This window comes from Papaver somniferum, chromosome 7 (genome assembly GCF_003573695.1).
Source record: "Papaver somniferum cultivar HN1 chromosome 7, ASM357369v1, whole genome shotgun sequence".
NCBI classification, from domain to species: domain Eukaryota; kingdom Viridiplantae; phylum Streptophyta; class Magnoliopsida; order Ranunculales; family Papaveraceae; genus Papaver; species Papaver somniferum.
The window spans coordinates 202,140,580-202,160,835 of NC_039364.1; the positions used below are offsets into that span (position 1 = coordinate 202,140,580).

At 37.8% G+C, this 20,256-nt stretch overlaps 1 long non-coding RNA gene across 1 annotated transcript; it reads left to right on the top strand.

Annotated features, from left to right (window-relative positions):
* The first annotated feature begins 17,722 nt into the window (after positions 1 to 17,722).
* On the top strand, positions 17,723 to 19,960 carry LOC113299389. Its single transcript, XR_003334855.1, has 2 exons — positions 17,723 to 19,038; positions 19,610 to 19,960. It is a non-coding gene; the product is annotated as an uncharacterized LOC113299389 (long non-coding RNA).
* Positions 19,961 to 20,256: the final 296 nt, after the last annotated feature.

Sequence of the window (20,256 nt, forward strand, 5' to 3'; positions counted from 1 at the left end):
CCTGGGATTGGGTTTAGCTACTCATGATGAAAAACCTCTCAAAATATTTCATTGATGCTCAAAAGTGTTTTACAATGAAGAGAAAGACAAGAAAATGATATAAAACAGGATTCCGCGACCCACAGAAGGCGTCCAGAATCAACGATAGAGATGAAGTGCTGTTGTCATTGGAAAACTATGACCCACGAACGACAGTCGTTGTCTTTGTTGGTAAACGACTGCCTTTGGTAGTCTGTTCTTCCTCTTCTTCTTCCTCCTCGAGCAGCAGCAGCAGCAGAACCAGAATCTCTGCAACTTCAATTTTCTTGCTCTGTAGTGCTCTAAACCGCTCCCAATTCTCTCCCTCCTTTTCTATGAGTCCCCAGCACTCTATATATACTCCACAGGATCAAGAAGTCTCGCTATAACTCGAGATAATTCTCTCTTAACTCGGTTTGATGAAAAAATATTCTGGGAATATTTTCTTCCCTGATTTAGCTTCTCACGCGTAGATTTCCATCCTGGTCACTCTAGAAATGTTTACACATGATCCACAATGTTGCTAGAGCCCTCATGCATGAGAAGAACACGCTCAAATCTTCTCCAATCCCGTGTCCAACCCGTGTTTCCCTGTTTTGCATTCCGTGAATTATCTAGATAATTCTGGCCAAATTTGATCGAACCAAAAGCCCAAAACGTGTTTGCTAGGACATATCACAACTTCCTACCAAAAATCAGCCATTGAATCGCCCTAGAACACGTTCAAAAATTCCAACAAAACATCTGCCAGTTGATAGTATTTTTTTTCCCGCCAATTTTTGGCTTTTTGAATTTGGGAAGAAGATGTCCTCCCCCCTAACCAGAACTGGGGTGCGAATAGCAGCTTCCTTGGGGGTGACCTGGGGGTGCCCCTTAGTAATTAGGTTACCCCTTATCCAAAAGCGAGAGTCCGAATAACACTTGTCCTCCAGGGGTGCTCCGTGCAACTTTTCGAGACGAATTTTCCAACAATAATTATTTTCCAAAAATACCTACAAACACACAAAACACCATAATAAGGACGAAAACAAGTACTAACAATACGAAACATTGAGGGCAAATTAGACACATAAATGCGTCTATCAAATACCCCCAAACTTATTATTTGCTAGTCCTCGAGCAAAAATAAAAAATAAAACCGAGTTAATCTCGGGAGGGTTTACCAGAGGTGTACCCAAAAAACCATTACTCCAGACCCTAGCTATCTATGTCGAACCTTGGAAGGCACTAAAGAATCTCCTTGGTTGGCTTACAATCACTGACTACAGGAAGAAGTACCCTGATGCGAAATTCCAATGGTTGTACACAAGTTTACACTCAAGCATACTAAAATTCATATAAAGTGACAGAGCTCTACTCAGATAGTTGCACTATGGACATCATATTCGGAGTCAAACTAATCATATGGATAGAAAAAGGACATGGAAATAGAAAAATGTAGATGGTTTTGATGTTAACCAAATGATCGATGTTTCACATATCTGTCTGAAGGCCACTGCCATAATGAACCTATCCTAATGGACTGAGATACTGGTCCGACTAATATCAACACAACTGACATATACAAGGGAACCAGTGGTCAATAACTTAAATCTAGATCAACAAACTGGCAAATACAAGGGAACCAGCAGTTGACTACACAAAACAATAACCATTTTTATTTTATTTTTAAACTTAACGGCATGAATAGATCTTTTTGATCCAAGCGCATGCTTCTTGTCAGTAGATTACACGATAGTTCCCATGGGTCCTGCATTCCACGCTTGCTTAGGCGACGGAAACAGGGAGAACACACGCATATTGCTATCCAAGTGTTAATACTTATTCCGATTGGTCTAACTGGTCCGGTCTTTCTTTTTTTTAGTAACTCAGTCACTCTAATTCACCCTAGCAGTGGTAACAACTTGAATCGTGTGCCCCACCTAATCACTTAGAGAAACATGGTTTAAAATGAAAAAATAAAATAAAAAAAAAACAAATGAAAAGGACTCAACGAGATATGGTACAACTATCATGTTATTTATAACACCTGAGCTCTGTTCTTTTATGAATAAACTCTATATATGTTTCCATCTAATCAGATTGGTTCCTCAACTCCTATAACCAAGATGCTTCCATCCACTTAGATTAGTTAGTGCCATCCTGAATACGCATAAATCTCTAGGCTCTGGAGCGTATTTATTTATTGCAACTAAAAGATTTTCCCATACCCCCAAACTTAAATCTAACATTGTCCTCAATATTTCCAATGATAAAATTAACAACATGAACGAGGAGAAATTGTTACCACTTGAAGCAAAAAGGGTTGAGGAAAGATATTACTCAATATTTAAAATACTCTAGAGCTTCTTCTAGTTCACTACCCCCAAACTTAGAGTTTTGGGTGTCTCTAGATAAAGTAGTCACAATATTCCTAATTTCTAGACCATCCGTTTCCTGAAAAAGGTCAATTGCTTTCTCTGAGTTATAATCAGGTGGTTCATCCTCTAAATTATTTTGAGGTATACTAGCTATAGGACTTATATGTTTCATATCCTCTATGGTCACCCCTAGAGTTTCCTTACTGTGTTGAAGCACGGTTACTGGCCTAATCTCATGATCACTATCCAAATCGGAAGTTATACGCAAAATCTCAGATGGACCTACAAATGCATAATTGGGTCCAACTTAGGAGGATCTTTAGGCTCTTCGAAATAAGGGCTTAAGGTAGATTCGGTAGCTAGTAATGGTTCAAACCTAGATTTCCATCTTTCGGTATCTAACATAGGAATAGAATCCAACAGAGCATTTACTTGTTCAATGTTGCTATCATCGTCGAAATCCATGCTAAACGGGCTAAAACTCTCTAATGATCTTCCGATTCGGTTTTGGTACAGACTTCGGAACTAAGGTTCCTATCATGTTGACCTCTTCAATGCACGTGTCATCTAGCTCAGAATGTAGCTTATTGACATTAAAAATATTCAACTCAATAGTCATATTACCAAAAGATAATTCATAATACCATTTCGACAGTTATGATCGCATTATGTGGCTAAAAACGGGCGACCTAAAATCACTGGTATTTGGTTCTCTGGGTCAGGGACAGGTTGGGTATCTAGGATAAAAAATCCACCGGATAATAAACTTGTCGACCTCTATGAGAACATCCTCGATCACACCACGAGGAATTTTAACGGACCTATCAGCTAACTGAAGTGTTCTGGGTAGGTTTCATCTCACCAAGTCCTAGCTTAAGGTACACATGGTATGGAGTAAGTTCACACTGGCTCCTAAGTCAAGCAACGCTTTCTCAACACGGTACTTACCTATTGTACAAGCAATGGTAGGGGACCCTGGGTCTTTATACTTAGGAGTAGTGGTATTCTGAATAATAGAACTCACATGACTAGCTATGAAGGCTTTCTTCTGGACACTGAGCTTACGCTTTCGCGTACACAAGTCCTTAAGGAACTTGGCATAAGAGGGAATCTGCCTAATTGCATCTAATAATGGAAGGTTGATATTAACCTGCTTAAAAACCTCCAATATATCATTAAAGTTGGACTCCCTCTTAGTCGGAACTAGCAGCTGGGGGAACGGGGCTCTGGGAACAAAGCCGGGCTCATCAGGACCCTCATTGGTCTCTTTGGAGACTCTATCAGTCTCCTCATTTTCTGGCTCATAAGGGTGAACTACAGCATGTTCACTTTCAGGTATGTCGACCTTATTATCAACTTTCTTTCCACTCCTAAGGGTTGTAACAGAGTTCACATGATTGTACGATTTCTCTCCTCTAGGGTTAGGATCAGTATGACTAGGGAACCTTCCTTCTTCTCTCTCATTGATAAACTTAGCTATTTGGCCGACTTGAAGCTCTAATTTAGCAAAAGACTGGGCACTATTCTTAAAATTCTGTTTGGTTTCCTCTTGAAAATTACCCTGGCTTTTTACTAACATTTCCTGGCTTTGTGATAGCATCTCCTGGCTCTTCCTTAATATACTAAGGGTTTCCTCTAAGCTAGTTATTCTATTCTCAGATGGGTTCTGGGTCTGACCTGAAGAGTTCTTAGTATAACCAAAACCTGGGGGAGGCTGAGAATTACTAGACTGGCCTTGATTCTGGCCCTTAGACCAAGAGAAATTAGGATGGTTTCTCCAACCAGGGTTGTAGGTCTCTGAGTAGGGGTCAAACTTCTGACGGTTTTCAAACCTAGCATTGTTATAGACAGCATGAGCTTGCTCTTCACTAACCTGACCTTCCCAGAATGAGTTATCGGGCTCTATTCCACAACTAGAGACTTGAGAGGCTCTATTAGGTTCAACAAGGGACTTATTTTTAGATTGACCCATTTCCAATGCTTCTAACCTTCTAGATAAAGCAGCAAACTTAGCATCTGACGCAAAACTCGTATCTACCATATTGGTGCTACTTCTATTGACCAAGAGTCTTTTAGGGGGTTCAACACAAGACTCCCACTGTTGGGATTTTTCAGCGATAGCTCCTAAGAAGGTAAAAGCATCATCAGCATTTTTACTAGTGAACTCACCAGCGCACATAGACTCGACCATGGCTTTGGTCGAATAGTCTAAACCATTATAAATAATCTCTACAAGTTTCATCTTATCAAATCCATGGTGAGGACACTGGGATAAGATCATTGAATCTCTCTAAAAACCTATAAAGAGATTCTCCCTCTTGTTGCATACTATACTAATTTTCTGCCTAACAGCTGCAGTTTTATGCTTAGGGTAGAATTTCATATAGAAAGCAGCAATAAGTTCCTGCCATGTTTCAATGGATTCAGATGGTAGGTTGTTTAGCCAGGTCTTGGCTTTATCTCTCAAGGAAAAGGGAAACATCTTAAGTTTCAAGACCTCATCAGTAAGGTCTTTTATTCTAATTGTCCCACAAATTTCCTCAAAGTCTCTAATATGAAAATAAGGGTTCTCATCATCCTTTCCTAAGTATATAGGGATCATCTGAAGAATACTAGGTTTTATCTCGAAATTAGCCGTAGTGGCTGGCAATTTAATGCACGAAGCTCGGTGGACCTAGTTGGGAACATGTAATCTTTCAAAGTTGTCATGTGGCACAACAGAAGTACTAGGGGTACTTTCCTCACGAAGAGAAGGTTCTCAAAACTGAAGTTTCCAAAAGGGCTCTCAAAAGAAGAGTCTTCGAGCTCCCTTCCACAAGAAGATCTTTTAGGCTCGTCACTAATCAAACGGCCAAAATTATCTCTTTTCCAAGGCCGCTTCGGCATACACTAAAAAAAAAAAATCCTAAGGAAGGGAGGTTCTAAGCAAACACAAACAGGCCGACTCCCCACAACAAACCTAATTTCTAGCAAACAAAAAGCATGATGGCTCCACTTAGATTGTTTCTAGACCAGCTTTAATCCTTCGAAAAGGAATTCGTTACAATCTGAGCAAATTCTCTGGAATCAGTACGAGTCAAAGTGAGTTGAATAGAGGCGAGGGAAGCTCAGTGGAGCTTTGATACCCAAGGCCTCACCGGTATTCAAGGCGGCGCAGTCACGCATTCAACTCACAGAAACCATCCTGAACTTCGAAGTATGCTCAAAAGAGTAACCAATATTTTTCGAATGACTGTCCTATTAAGCTCGTTACCCTATAGGTCTCGTTCTATTCAAAATTTTAGGCTTAGGTTCGCGTTTGGTTTCGTTTTCCTAAGGCGGGCAAGAAGAGAACGGTGATGAAATCCGAACCCTTATCTTGTATGGCCAGTCCTTGCCCTTTACTAGGAATTTAAAGCAACTGGTTCAGTCCTCAACATATAATCACCTTAAGGCATACAGTAAACCCGCTTGCAGGAGATTCGCGGGTGTTTCGAAAGACTTACCTCCCGTACCAGACGGGCGAAGAACCGCTGAAGTCGACTCGGGCCACGACTCCTATGTCGTGTACGAACCCGAGGGGCCGAGACGATATTGTAATCGTCGTCCTTCCCTGCAAACAGTTTGTATTTAAGGGTACCCTTCCGTAGGGTTTAAAAAAAAAAGTTGTCCAAAGTCCAAAGTAAAGTGCAAAAATATTACAAAAATATCCTAATACAATTCTAAAAAAATTAAAAATTAAAAAAAAAATAATAACACTAAATCCTAAAAATTATTTGTCTTCTTTTTTTCTTTTCTTTTAGCTTTGAGCTTTGTTCCAAGTCCTTAGTGTCCAATCTTCAAACCTGCAAATCAAAGACACAAACAAAGAAACGTAAAGAGGAACAAATGAAAATAATAAAAACCTAAAAATTCTACCTAAGCACAAATCCGCGTCAGCGGCGCCAAAAATTTGATGTATTTTCAAATGGTTGTAGTGATAGTGGTAAAAATGGGTTCTTTTCAGATTTGTGAAGGGAATAAAATTTTTAGATTTTTTAAAACTTAAGAATGTAGCAAAATTAAATAGCAAAGTGATGTGAAATTTTATGGACAAGTAGGGGTTTAAGATTCCACCATTCAGCAATACTTATATGATCTAATATTTTTTTTACTATGCAATTTAAATAATTGGTTTGATTCAAAATATTGCCAAAAGCAGATTTCCAAAATATCAAATGTTAATCACAAATATAATGCATCAAGCGTCTAAAACTAAGCATGCATTATCAAGGGAAAACATAGTTGATTAATAAAAATCATTTAATTCATTTTTATCAATGCAATTAATCACATAAAAATATTGCATAAATTAATAAAATAGAGATTACCACATAATTATTGTGAGAATGGCTTCCTCTGTCACCCCTGGGATTGGGTTTAGCTACTCATGATGAAAAACCTCTCAAAATATTTCATTGATGCTCAAAAGTGTTTTACAATGAAGAGAAAGACAAGAAAATGATATAAAACAGGATTCCGCGACCCACAGAAGGCGTCCAGAATCAACGATAGAGATGAAGTGCTGTTGTCGTTGGAAAACTATGACCCACGAACGACAGTCGTTGTCTTTGTTGGTAAACGACTGCCTTTGGTAGTCTGTTCTTCCTCTTCTTCTTCCTCCTCGAGCAGCAGCAGCAGCAGAACCAGAATCTCTGCAACTTCAATTTTCTTGCTCTGTAGTGCTCTAAACCTCTACCAATTCTCTCCCGCCTTTTCTATGAGTCCCCAGCACTCTATATATACTCTACAGGATCAAGAAGTCTCGCTATAACTCGAGATAATTCTCTCTTAACTCGGTTTGATGAAAAAATATTCTGGGAATATTTTCTTGCCTGATTTAGCTTCTCACGCGTAGATTTCCATCCTGGTCACTCTAGAAATGTTTACACACGACCCACAATGTTGCTAGATCCCTCATGCATGAGAAGAACACGCTCAAATCTTCTCCAATCCCGTGTCCAACCCGTGTTTCCCTGTTTTGCATTCCGTGAATTATCCAGCTAATTCTGGCCAAATTTGATTGAACCAAAAGCCCAAAACGTGTTTGCTAGGACATATCACAACTTCCTACCAAAAATCAGCCATTGAATCGCCCTAGAACACGTTCAAAAATTCCAACAAAACATCTGCCAGTTGATAGTATTTTTTCCCCGCCAATTTTTGGTTTTTTGAATTTGGGAAGAAGATGTCCTCCCCCTAACCAGAACTGGGGTGCGAATAGAAGCTGCCTTGGGGGTGACCTGGGGGTGCCCCTTAGTAATTAGGTTACCCCTTATCCAAAAGCGAGAGTCCGAATAACACTTGTCCTCTGGGGGTGCTCCGTGCAACTTTTCGAGCCGAATTTTCCAACAATAATTATTTTCCAAAAATACCTACAAACACACAAAACACCATAATAAGGACGAAAACAAGTACTAACAATACGAAACATTGAGGACAAATTAGACACATAAATGCGTCTATCACAAATTAAAAAATCCTTCTTTTCTTTCGAAATTAAGGTCGCTCTTGTTGTTCTCTTGGGAATGACATCAAATGGGGGAGAGTTCTTTTGAACTTGTGCTTAATGGTAATATCTTGCGGGGAGTGCGGCTGTGGAATTTTATAGGGGTTATCTTGTATCTTAAAACTCTTTGATGAATGTTGTTAGCTCCGGCTATTAGATTGCATCTAAATTAAGTTGGTATTTATTTTTCTTTTCGTCATGAAACGTCTCTTGTGGAAATTTCATTATGATCCCATTCTTGTACCTTTGCCAATTTTATTGACAAAAAGGGGGAGAAATATTGTAGTTCACATTACAAATATATATGGTTTTCGGATCATTGTGTAAGGGGGAGTGATTTCCATGATCGAGATGGAGTATTGACTAAGGGGGAGTGATACATATCACCGTAGTATTATTTTCAAAGTCGTGATACAATTGGACTTTTATGTTATATAATAATACTATGACACTGTATAATAATGATCGAGATTCTCGATTTCTCTCATTGTTATAGCTACGGATCTTCAACAACGATGGTGCTAAACTTACAACCTTTGGGATCATTGGAGTACTTGGAAGGACGAAGATTTCAAGGAACATTGAAGATTAGACTATGGAATAGGAGCCACTAAAGTTTATCTTTTTTGTACTCCATATGTATTAATAGTTTTGTCACTAAAATTGACAAAGGGGGAGATTGTTAGAGCATAGCTCGGTCAACCTCGCATGCGTTGCTATCTCAAGCATGTTTGTCAATATTAGTGATCAAAACTATAAGTCTTGATTTCTAGCCTACATAGTTAAGTCTCGGACTAGGATAAAAAAGTGTCGTTGAGCTCAAGGACTTCATGGCGATTCATCATACAACGACGAAGATCTATACAAGGAACCGTGGAACTTCATCAACAAAAAGGTATGTGGAGACTTGAACTTATCTATCACTCAAAAGTCTATCTCTTTTATCTCCTACTTCTTATGAGACAAAAGTAATATGCTATATAGACTAGATTATACATATTTGACATTTCGAGCTGAGCATTCATTGCTTATCTTTTATCTCGAAATCGTGTGTTGGTAAAGCGTTTCGCTTTGATCAAGTTTATCTTCACCTAGTGACGAAAGTCATGAAAAGTTTCAATCACTTTGAGAATTGCTCTGACGTGAATCAGTCTGTGAATAACGACTACATAGCGTCCTCTGAGGATGTCTTAATGCTTGAAATGAGAGTTTAGATTACATAACCATGTATTCCTTGAACCGAAATTTTCGAACTTTGTTGATCAAGAGAAATCGGGAGGATTGTGGAATTGGCTTGCCAAGTCCGCGAACAGTCGGAATTTCTCGACCGAGAATTTCTGCTGGGATTTTCCAAAACTCGTTTGTGTGCTAAGTCCGCAAACTCAGTCCGCGAACCCAGTCCGCGAACTGGCGGAAGTTCTCATCCCGAGAATTTCTGCTGAGTTTGGAAAACTCAACCGATTAACTTAAGTCTGCGAACTTGTTTGTGAACTTAAGAGGTTATGATCTAAAGATGTGCTCTGAACATGAAACATTAAATTACTAAGGAATGCTTTATGCAAACCGTGGCTATAATGTTCATGAGACGATTCAATCGAATTGAATCATCTTTATTTAAATTGTGTCTTGTGTAGTTACATAAGATCTCATAGCAATTGAACAACTCTTTAACTAGTTCATTTGAGTCAATTGAACTAGTTATGGTGAAGAAGAACAAGGTTAATATGAAATGCTCATATGGTTAACCTTTTGGGTTACTACGTTGAACCAACATACACGTACACGTTTGGGCATGGTTTTCACGAACCCAGTAAACGTATACCCAAGTGTGTGTGACAAGCTAAGTTTTCGATCTAACGGTTGAGAAATATTAGCTTGAATCTAAATCGGGTTTTCATCTAACGGTGAATATGGATTGCTTTGTAACTAAGGCAAAACCCTGATTTGAAGGCTATATAAAGGAGACATCTAGCATTGTGCAAAACTAATCCCCACACGTCTGTATGCTACTAGTGCTCCCGCTAGAGTCGTTCTCCATTAACCTTTGATTTTCTTCTCTAAAATCAGGTTAACGACTTAAAGACTTCATTGGGATTGTGAAGCCATACCGATACTACTTTATCGTAGTTGTGTGATCTGATCGTGCATCTTCTATCGTACGTGTACAATCGATTGATTGGATTGAGATCGAGAGAGTTCTCCGATATGCAAGATAAAGAAGTCACAAACATCTTCGTCTCACTATTTGTGATTCCTCGACAATCCGCTTGTGTAGTCAGGAAGGATCGTAGAGAGGTGATTGATTAATCTAGGTTGTTCTTCGGGAATATAATACCGGATTATCGATTGGTTCCTGTTACCTTGATTTTATATATAAAGACGGAACAAAACCTAGGGTTTATATGTGGGAGACCGATTTATCCTCTTACAGACTTTTATGTGTGAGACAGATCTGTTTATTATCAAGTCTGTGATTTTGGGTTACAATAACTCTTGGTTGTGGGTGAGATCAGCTAAGGGAATCAAGTGCGCAGTCTCCTGCTGGGATCAGAGGCATAGGAGTACAAATGTACCTTGGATCGGTGGGAGACTGATTGTGGTTCAACTATAGTCCAGTCCGAAGTTAGTTTGCAGTAGGCTAGTGTCTGTAGCGGCTTAGTACAGTGTGTATTCAATCTGGACTAGGTCCCGGGGTTTTTCCTGCATTTGCGGTTTCCTCGTTAACAAAATTTCTGGTGTCTGTGTTATTTCTTTTCCGCATTATATTTTATATAATTGAAATAATACAGGTTGTGCGTTAAGATCATCAGCTTCTCTAATCCAACTTTTGGTTGTTTATTGTAGTTGATTGATCCTTGGATATTGGTCTTTGGTACATCCAAGTTATCTCTCTTTGATAAAGACTCGCAGATTTATATTTGCTTGAGTAAAGATCAAATCGAGAGATTGAGATATAAACTCTTTGATATATCTTTTTATTGATTGAGTCTGACTGTCTAGTTGATTCTCATAAAAAGTATATTGGAGTTTGTCCATACAGATTGCTAAACGAAATATTGGGTGGTGTTGTTAGACCCCTGCTTTTTCAATTGTAAAATTGAAGTTGTAAGTTCTCTGGATCCTTGTGAATATCCCCTATGAAAATAGATTGAAAATATATTTATAGCAAGTCATAATCGAACACCCTGATCTCGTAGGAAGTGGAGTTAGTTGAGTGTTGAAGAGGTGGAGATCATGTAAAAGTGATGAGAACCATGTCCCTATTGTTAAGGGAAGACTGGTCGGTTTTACATCCACTACTTCTTTACTCTTGTCAATTATCCACCTTCCCTGACACGTTCTCATAATGAGCGTGTTGCACGCCGACGCCAGACCAATACCCTGATGTACATCTCCCAGTTTGTGACATGTTTGATGTCTCGAGTGTTTTGGTTGAAAATAATACCTATTCGTGACTTGCATAGTCATGCTACTTGCATGCTAAAATATATATGATATAGAGCAAGTTACACCACGACGAAAGAAAAGAGGAGCAAGTCCCGCATGGTAGTTGCTGAGTGGGCCCACCATCATGACATGTGAGAAGTAATCATGAATATTCTAGCAACTAATCATATATCGTGGGTCTTGTTTGTAAAACCTAAATATTTTGACCAATCATGCGCAAGATGGGCAGCAAGTGGTTATAAGTGACAAGTCAAGTCGTATGAATAGGGCTAACCGTGAGTTAGCACTCAAAAATAACATATGGTGCTTTTAGGTTAAATAATTAAGTAATTAAATTATTTATTAATACGATATCTTAAAAACATCGTTTGTAAACGATGCATGCAAAGCATCATTTTTAAGCAAGCGGCTCAAAAATATTCTATGCATGTAATGTATCGTTGTATAAAGCTTGTTTGAATTAGTCGCGGATTTTACGGTTAAAAGAGTGGCGCGACCACCCTTCTTTGACCGATTGTTTGGTGTTTAAGCACTAAGCTATAGTCTTTGGGATTTACCCGTTAAGAAGAGGGACGACTACTAACATCTAAGGCCCCTTGCTGGTCGTCTATGATTCAATCTAAGCCGACCAATTTGGTCGGCTAAGTCAGACGGTCAATATCAATTTAAGTCTGGCATGGACAACTATTGACCTAATTAAGACGCTTGAAGCAGCTTCGACCAGCCTAGTTTGGTCGATGATTTAGAACCGAGCATTTAGCCTGTGAGCATTATAATTGGCTTAAATAATAGAGGGCCCGCAGGTATCTATCATAGAGCCTGCTCGGTTATGCCGGGAGAGGGCCAAGCTTGTTAAATTGACCGACCAAGTCGTGTGGTCGTGATCATTCCGCAACTGACTTGGATGATTTAGATTTAATTTCTTATATAAGAGACAGCTCGACTAGCCTACTTTGACCAATTATCCAAAGCGGAGCTTGTAGCATAGGAGCGATGTGATTGGTCGATGGGAAAGAGGAGCGCTCAGAGGCTAATATGGAGCAAGGATGGTCGGCCATAGGGGGCGTGATCTAGGGCAAACCAGAAGGCCAAGTGGCGCGGCCGTGCCCTATCTGGGACTGACCCAAATCAGCCTTATTTATTTATTTTCCACTTCTGTTAGGATTTTACTCCTACTAGCTCTATGATTAGCTAGTTTCCTAGCTTTCCTAGGTTTGATCTCGACCAATAGGGATCAAGATATCGTGCATGCTCTGTTTTGGGGCAAGAACTTAATTTTTTGTAAATCGAAAAAATTAGGTCAAAAAAAATTGAATTTTGTGAATCGACACAGAACTAATCAATCTTGGTGAACTTTGCACATTGATGCAAAATTACTAATTTTTACTACCGCAGCTCTGGTCTCACTGGCGCGCTTATGATATCTTAATTCTGACACTTCAGAAGATTAATGCTACTCAGCTAAGAATGAGCATTAAACGTCATATCATGTCAGAATTGAGAGTTCAGCTAAGAACACAACATAGAAAAGATACTCAGCAGGCTCTGCATTAATGAATAATGCAACTAGAAGCTTAAATAAAATTTACAGAATACTTGGGATTTTTGCAACATGCACCAATATTATTCTAATAAATTTCGTATATAGAAATACTGAATTACTCAGTACACATGTAAGCATAGAGTCATAGGCACTCTTCGGCTTTAAATGGCTCTACTTCTTTACAGAAAGAAGGCACATAAATATAGGGTTTTACGGTTTTAGACCTGAACTAAAAACCACCATCAACACTAACCTTCTTGATGCTTCTCTTTGAACATCCTCTGCGTCATTCATATGGATCATTCGTGTTAAGGTTTGAGATCTCTCATGTGTGTTGTCAGGTCTTGAGTTGGAAGGTATATCGGTTGGTTTCTCCATACCTTCGTTTTTGCTCCTCAATATAAAAAGAAGAGTGCTAAGGTACATTTTTCGAGTACCTTCGTTAAGAACAATAATTAATGGTATGTTCCCAAAGATGGTTATGGACCGTTTTTCTGAGTTCGAATTTACTGGAACTTCCCAATGATTAGGACTGAGTTGTTAAATGACTCTCGGATAAAGAAGACTACAGAAAATGTCGGCAAGCAAAAGGGCGTCAGATTCATAAAGACCCTTGGTTCATAAGTGAGTCAAAGGTTTATTCTCCTTTAAGTTTTACCGAGGTTCCCTAGTATTCATAGATACTCATATCCAAAGGATACATTTTCGTACAAAGCGTGCTCAGACAGAAAAACAAATTTACGCTTTTTTGAGAGTGTTTTCAAAGATTCTTATAGATCTATGCGTTTACAAGTCTCTTTTAGATTTAGAACTCCGAAAACTTGTGCAAGGAAAGACGAACGTATCACTAAAAAGTGAGATCCACCCTTCTTGAACGTAGATATAAACTTTTAACAAAGAATTCTAAGAAAACGAAACGATAAAATACGGAAAACTCAAGCTGCAAAGCCTGTTTCTAGCGCCAAAATGTGACTACTATTTTTCCGGTAGTCTACGTAATATGAACAACTCATAGGATCATATACTAAGTAGTAAAGATACCTCAGATGAAATGATACTACTAAGTAAAAGAAGGTATTCAATATATAAATCAAGATGAAGATAAATGCAATAATAAGATAAGTGAAACTAAGTTATCATGAACACAAGAGATTTACGTGGTTCGACATTCGTCTACGCCCACGAGGGAATGAATGGTTGAGTTTATTAAGATTTAAGTAAGGTTTACAAGGTATTCAATGCTCTCCAAGGTATTAAATAAAATTAGAAGTTAAGAACTTGAACTCTCTATCTCTATCTCTTTCCATTCAATAAGGATGATCTCTATCTTTATATCTATCTCAGTAATTGTGTGTCCCTTCTTTGGAAGCGAAGCTCAGTATTTATAGCGCCTTCCCCATCAGGGACATCTTCGATATCTCCTGGTCCATCGAGAACTGATGCTCCTCTGTACATATTTGTACCTTCGTCGACCGCGGACTTTCCCCAGTCATACTTTGCCACCTTGGCTTACTCCATGTTGTCTTTTGACCCATCGAGATCCGCCACTCCTCCATACATGTTATACCTTCGTCAACCGCGGACCTTCCCAGTCAGACTATGCCATCTAAGCTCATTCAACGTGCCAGAAGACCGCGCGCCTAAGTAGATAACCTTTACATTAAATGCTGAGTGGACGCCTCAATTGTCTTTGACTTGCCGACAATAGCCACGTCCCTAGGCTAGGGCCTAGTATTTTATCTCCACCATTGATTTCGATTTCCTCGTGATGATATAAATTAAGTAGAGGAGGGATACCTTACTTCTCAGTTACCCAAGCGTTACTGGGACTATATGGTTAACTTGTCCACGCTCGTTTAGATGACGACACGTGTAAAGCAGTTAGATGATATCTACAAGGCTTTAGACCAAGGAACCTAGATTTAAGTGTCTTATTTATAGGCATCCCGAAGAAATACCCTTTAAATATATTGTGTTAAAAGGTTGGACCCTCAGTGTTTCGATAGGAATTCCCCGGGACTATGACTTGCAGACTATATCATACATATTTTGGCTATAGTTATGCCCTCGTACAGAGCTATGCCCTTGTGCACATCGGATATCTAGATACCTAAGCCAGGTGTTTTGTATCCACACATACGGTTCTACCTTAAACACGACCTTTCTGTAGGGTCATCAACATCACTTTGTTCATGTGCGACCGAGAAATATTATGTTACAGAGTAACTGCTGAATAAGTAACTTTGTCAATTTTGATTGCTTCATTTTCCTGTCAATTTTTGTTTACCTAATTTTGCGTAGTAGCAAGGTATTAGTGTTGAAAAGGTCACGCTCATATAGTACGCCCCCATGAGGATCACCCATACCCTTTTCCATTTAACGTTATTAAATAAGAAATAATGGTGTTATTTAGACCCGTCTACACAATTTAGATTTGAAGGTTTTTTTTCTAAATAACATTTTGATGTGACTTATTTTAGAGTGTTTTCTCATTCTCACACCCGTTATAACCGATTTTGTTTTTGTTAAAATAGAATAATATACTAGTATTCTTTTTATACAATTTTTTTCCTTCTAAAAATAAAGATTAAACTTGCAATAAAATAAAAAAAACTTGGTAACAACGTTATTTTACCTTTTATGGTTATTTTCATGAACATTAAAACCTTTAGATAGGAATCTCAAGTCATAATTCTTTTTCTTTTTCTATTTAATTGTTATAACGGTAAAAACGTTAAAAAACGTGTTTTCCCTTAAATACTATGTTTTTAAGCTCATACTCATCAAAACTCTTTATAATGATTATAACATGTGGTAGATCTGTTTTACCAACCTTGTATAGTAGTGCTCGCTACGACCAACCTTGTATAGTAGTGCTTGTTACCAACCTAGCTAACATGGGCTATAGTGGGTGATTGATTTGGTTCTTTAATTAGAAAAAATTAGTCTCCCTCACGTCAACCATGTATTACTAATAAGTAATAATCACCACAAAATTGTTAATATGGGTACCAAATTATTTGAAAGTGTACCAATTCCGTATAAGACAAAATATCATGTACCTTTGAAATTTAAAATGATAAACCTCAAGCAAATTGGTACCATATTAGCAGTCGTGCCTTTATTGGAGATATGATTATACACAATCATAGTCATACGAACGTGCAATGCTATTAATCACCATGAAAAAAAATATATATATACTAAATTATAACTCACACCTATCATTCTTTTCTATATCTTTCATGACACTATCAACCGATGTACAATGTAAGCTTGAAATAACAGCTTACTATTAAGAAGCCCCATAAAAATTCATATTTGAAAGACTCCTTGCAAAGAATTTCGCTTCCACTTTAGAGATTCTAAATAATAGCAAAGATTGATGGCGAAGATTAAAGACCACTACCAAAAATACGGGGACGATCCATACACTGAAGATTGCAATCAAGGCATTTTTGTGGATCTCCTTCTGCACCACAATCCTTCGGACAATCTTCTGCACATGCTAACGCCTCGGAAGATGCTGTTGTAAATATCATCATCGTTGATATGGTCGCCATCAATAGCAATGCAACAACCAGCTTTGTGTTTGCCATTATTTCCACCCCTTAATTGGTCTTTTTGGTATATTTCCGGTTCTTTCTTGTGTGTTTAAGGATCCAAATTAAATTAACCACCAATCTGATACATATAGAGCTTATTTATATTGACCCATAGAGACATTTTGAGAGCGCGTACATATAGGAACACTTGTGTGGTTTTCCATTCATTTTTGAGGAAATAATGCATGTGTGGTTAGCAAGATTCAAAAATTATTCATTCAAGTCATTCAATGAAAATCAAATCTATTAATAGTATATTAGGTTAACAAATGGTATCAAAAAAAGAATGAGAATATATTGTGCTCGGAAAAAGATAGTGGTGTGGATACTCTTATTGGATCGCCAATTTAAGATTAATATGTGGTATCAGATCCCTCAAAACCTACTCTATCTTTTTTTTAATATATCATGTCGCTTCAGAATACCTCAAAGATAAAATTAGCCTTCTGTAAAGCAAGAATATTAATGACTACCTAAGTAAAAATATTTTAGGATGATGGAAAAACGTTGTATAAATATTTGTTCTAACAAAATAATTATACTTCATTTACATCAAATATGTAAATATATCAGGAAAGACTCATTTACAAAGAGTGATGTTCACTTTATCTTGACTGCCATGATATTTTTTTATTTATTCAAAGTTACAATCTTCTCTTAACGACTATAATCTTTTTTCATATTGTCGTATTGCCCAATTGGCTGATTATCACCCATGAGACCATAGTACATAGCGAAGAAACTGACCTACTACATGATGGATATTTCGCATTATTTTATGCGTTACTCACTTTTATATGCATATAGTGAGCCATTTATGGGATGAAACTTGATCACAAGTGTTATAATTGCATAAATTTAGTATACTGGTTAAGTTTTTATGGATAATTTTCATGAGTATTTTTGTTGTGAATTTTTGTCTTTCGGATTGTACTTTTGATTTTTAGTCTTCAATTCATGTATTTCCAATTTCTAACAGTACTCTACACAGTTAGCTAAAGCTTTTGATGATTCCAAAGTATTTATCGATTCCTTGAATACTGTAGGAAAAAATGAAAAATGAATCTCTCTCGATAGGTTAACTCTGAACCAAGTATAAACACGTAATTTCTCTGGGTGTGTTGACCACGTGTTGACCAAAAAAATTGACTGTGGATGGAGAAATTATCTTTGGGGCAGTTTTGAAAAGTTAAAAAAAAAAACAGGGTCAACTTATTAAACCGGAAATTGGAAGTGGGACAGTTTATCAAAATTGCAGATCAGGCAGAGAAGATAAAGAAGAAGACATGGTGAAGCTGGATTTCTGAGATTGAGAAGATGTTGCTGCTGAGAGAAATAGATCGAAATTGAGATGATTCAGAGAGTTGGGTTATTGTTTGAGCTCATGGAAGAGATGGGTTATGAAGAAGAAATGAGATCAGTAATGGTGATTCTGTTGTTGATGGTGAAATTGATGCAGAAAGAGACTTTAGGGTTTTTGATTTGCTGTTAATTTCAGAAAAAAGAGGAGATGGATTTGGTGGCTGAGTTCATTGTAAATTCTAGGGTTAGATGCTTGTTAGGACATGGTTGAAATTCAGGTGGTACGACTGAATTGCTAATGGATTTGTTTCTGAATCTGAGATGGGTTTGATGTGGAATGGGTCTTGGCAGTGATGAAGTTGAAGTTGAAGTTGCAGATGCGTGGTTGATTTGTTGGTGGTGATACCAGACTCTGTTTTGTGTTGGAGTTGGTTTTGTTGATTGATGATTGAATGGTTTTGTTGGGATTGGAACTGGAGATTGATGATTGATGAAATTGGGTTTAATTCGAAGCTGAGACAGAGAGAAAATATGGGTATGTGGTAGTTTTGAGTTAGAAATCAAGCAGTGGAGAAGATGGCGTTGGAGTGGAGAAGCTGAAATTGAGTTGTGCTGGTGGGTTTGAGAAGTGCATTAGATAAATGTATGGCAGGAGCTTGAATATGAGATGCAGAGAGGGATTCTGGTACTGAGACTACAATGGAATGATGCTGTTGATATGGACTGACAAAGGTGGCTATGAAGCTGAGATGAGGGGATGGTGTTGAACTGAAGAGAATAGAAGGGCAAGTGTTGGTTACTGCAAGCAAGAGTTGTTACTGTGCAGTTAGCTCAGTTTATGAGCTGCTGGTGAATGCAGGTGCAGATAATGGTAGAGCTGAGAGAAATGGTTGCTTGTGTTATGAACTAAATCAGGAATGGTGGTGAAGCTGAGTGTATTGGTTTAGTTTGCAGTGATTGATTGCAGGTTGAACTTGACCTGAACTGAGCCTACTGCCTGAACAAGAGATGTTGAAGATGGATGGAGAATTGTAGGTAATGGATGTTATGGAATGGATGCAGGTGGAGTTGGTATTGCAGCTGCAGGTGATGGATTACAGGTTGAACTGGAGCTGTGTAGTGAGTTTATGGTGTAGTTATGTGAACTTGACTTGTACTGAGCCTACTGCCTGAATAAGAGATGGGGAAGCTAGATGGGGAATTACAGGTGATAGAGCTGTGTAGTGCAGTTCATAGGTATTTATATATATATTACTTCAATAATTTTTTTCTTTTAAAACATACTTGTGCATGCTAGGTATGAATCAATAGGTTAAGTAATTTTAAAGGAACATTTACAATTTCGTGATTGAATCTCCATTTCTTTCTGATCACATCTAGGGTTGTAAACTGATGCTCATATTAAAGCTCAACTTGAAATTTGGGATTTGAATTACACTTTATCTTAGAAGACTAAACGACGGTTATGAATTGATGTTGGATGTTTCATTTTGATCTATGAAGCTATGGCTATATTACTGGCTGTAATTCATCTTCCAATTAACTTCTCCATCTGTAGTTCTGACCTCCCTAGGTTTTAAATTAGCTCTAAGTTGGAGCTAAAGAGTTGTAGGATTCTGAATAAGGATTGTAGAATTATATAAATCTTAGTAATCAACATATGGATATAAATATATGGCTAAAACAGTTTCAGATGTTCAGAATTGGTTAACTGCGATTAATTGAATTGCTTTTTCTTCATGTTTTATGATTTTTTTTTTTTGAGATTTTGATCAGCTAAACTCATCAAAGTAATGTTTGGTGGAAGGATTATAGGAATAATCATTAACTCAGTGCATAAGCAAATCGGGGATTCAACTCGGCAATTCATTTCTGTTGAAGGGCTTAAATGACCTTTCTTTCTTGCCAGCTGGAGCTTAACACTCTTAACCAGCCGGTAGCCGTTTTTTGAATAAAACGGGGCACTTTTGAAAAGTGCAAAAAAACGGGGGCATTTTATTTATTGTAATTCAAAAGTGGGGTACTTTATCAAAATTCCAATAAAATATGTACCTGGGACATGCAACTATCAATTTTCATCATCATTTTGTCGGGAAGAAAGAAATCTTGGCAGGTGGGTATTAACAATACATATGGATAATTATCAATTTCATCTTCATGTTTTTGGATACCTGAGACCGGTAATTATCGATTTTTATCATCATTCTGTTAGGTTATTTTCGTCCCTCCAATGGATACAATCTTCTTTCATATCCATCCAACGGCTGCACCCCATTAACATGTATACTTGACATAGGAAACTACCAATTTTCATCATCATTTTGTTAGGAAGAAAAAGTGCTTGGTTTGGAAGGTATACCAAAAAGGTATATGTAATTATCAAGTTTCATTATCATTTTGGCAGGTGGAAAATCATAAAAATGCATTTTTCGGCATCTTAATGATGTTAGGTTT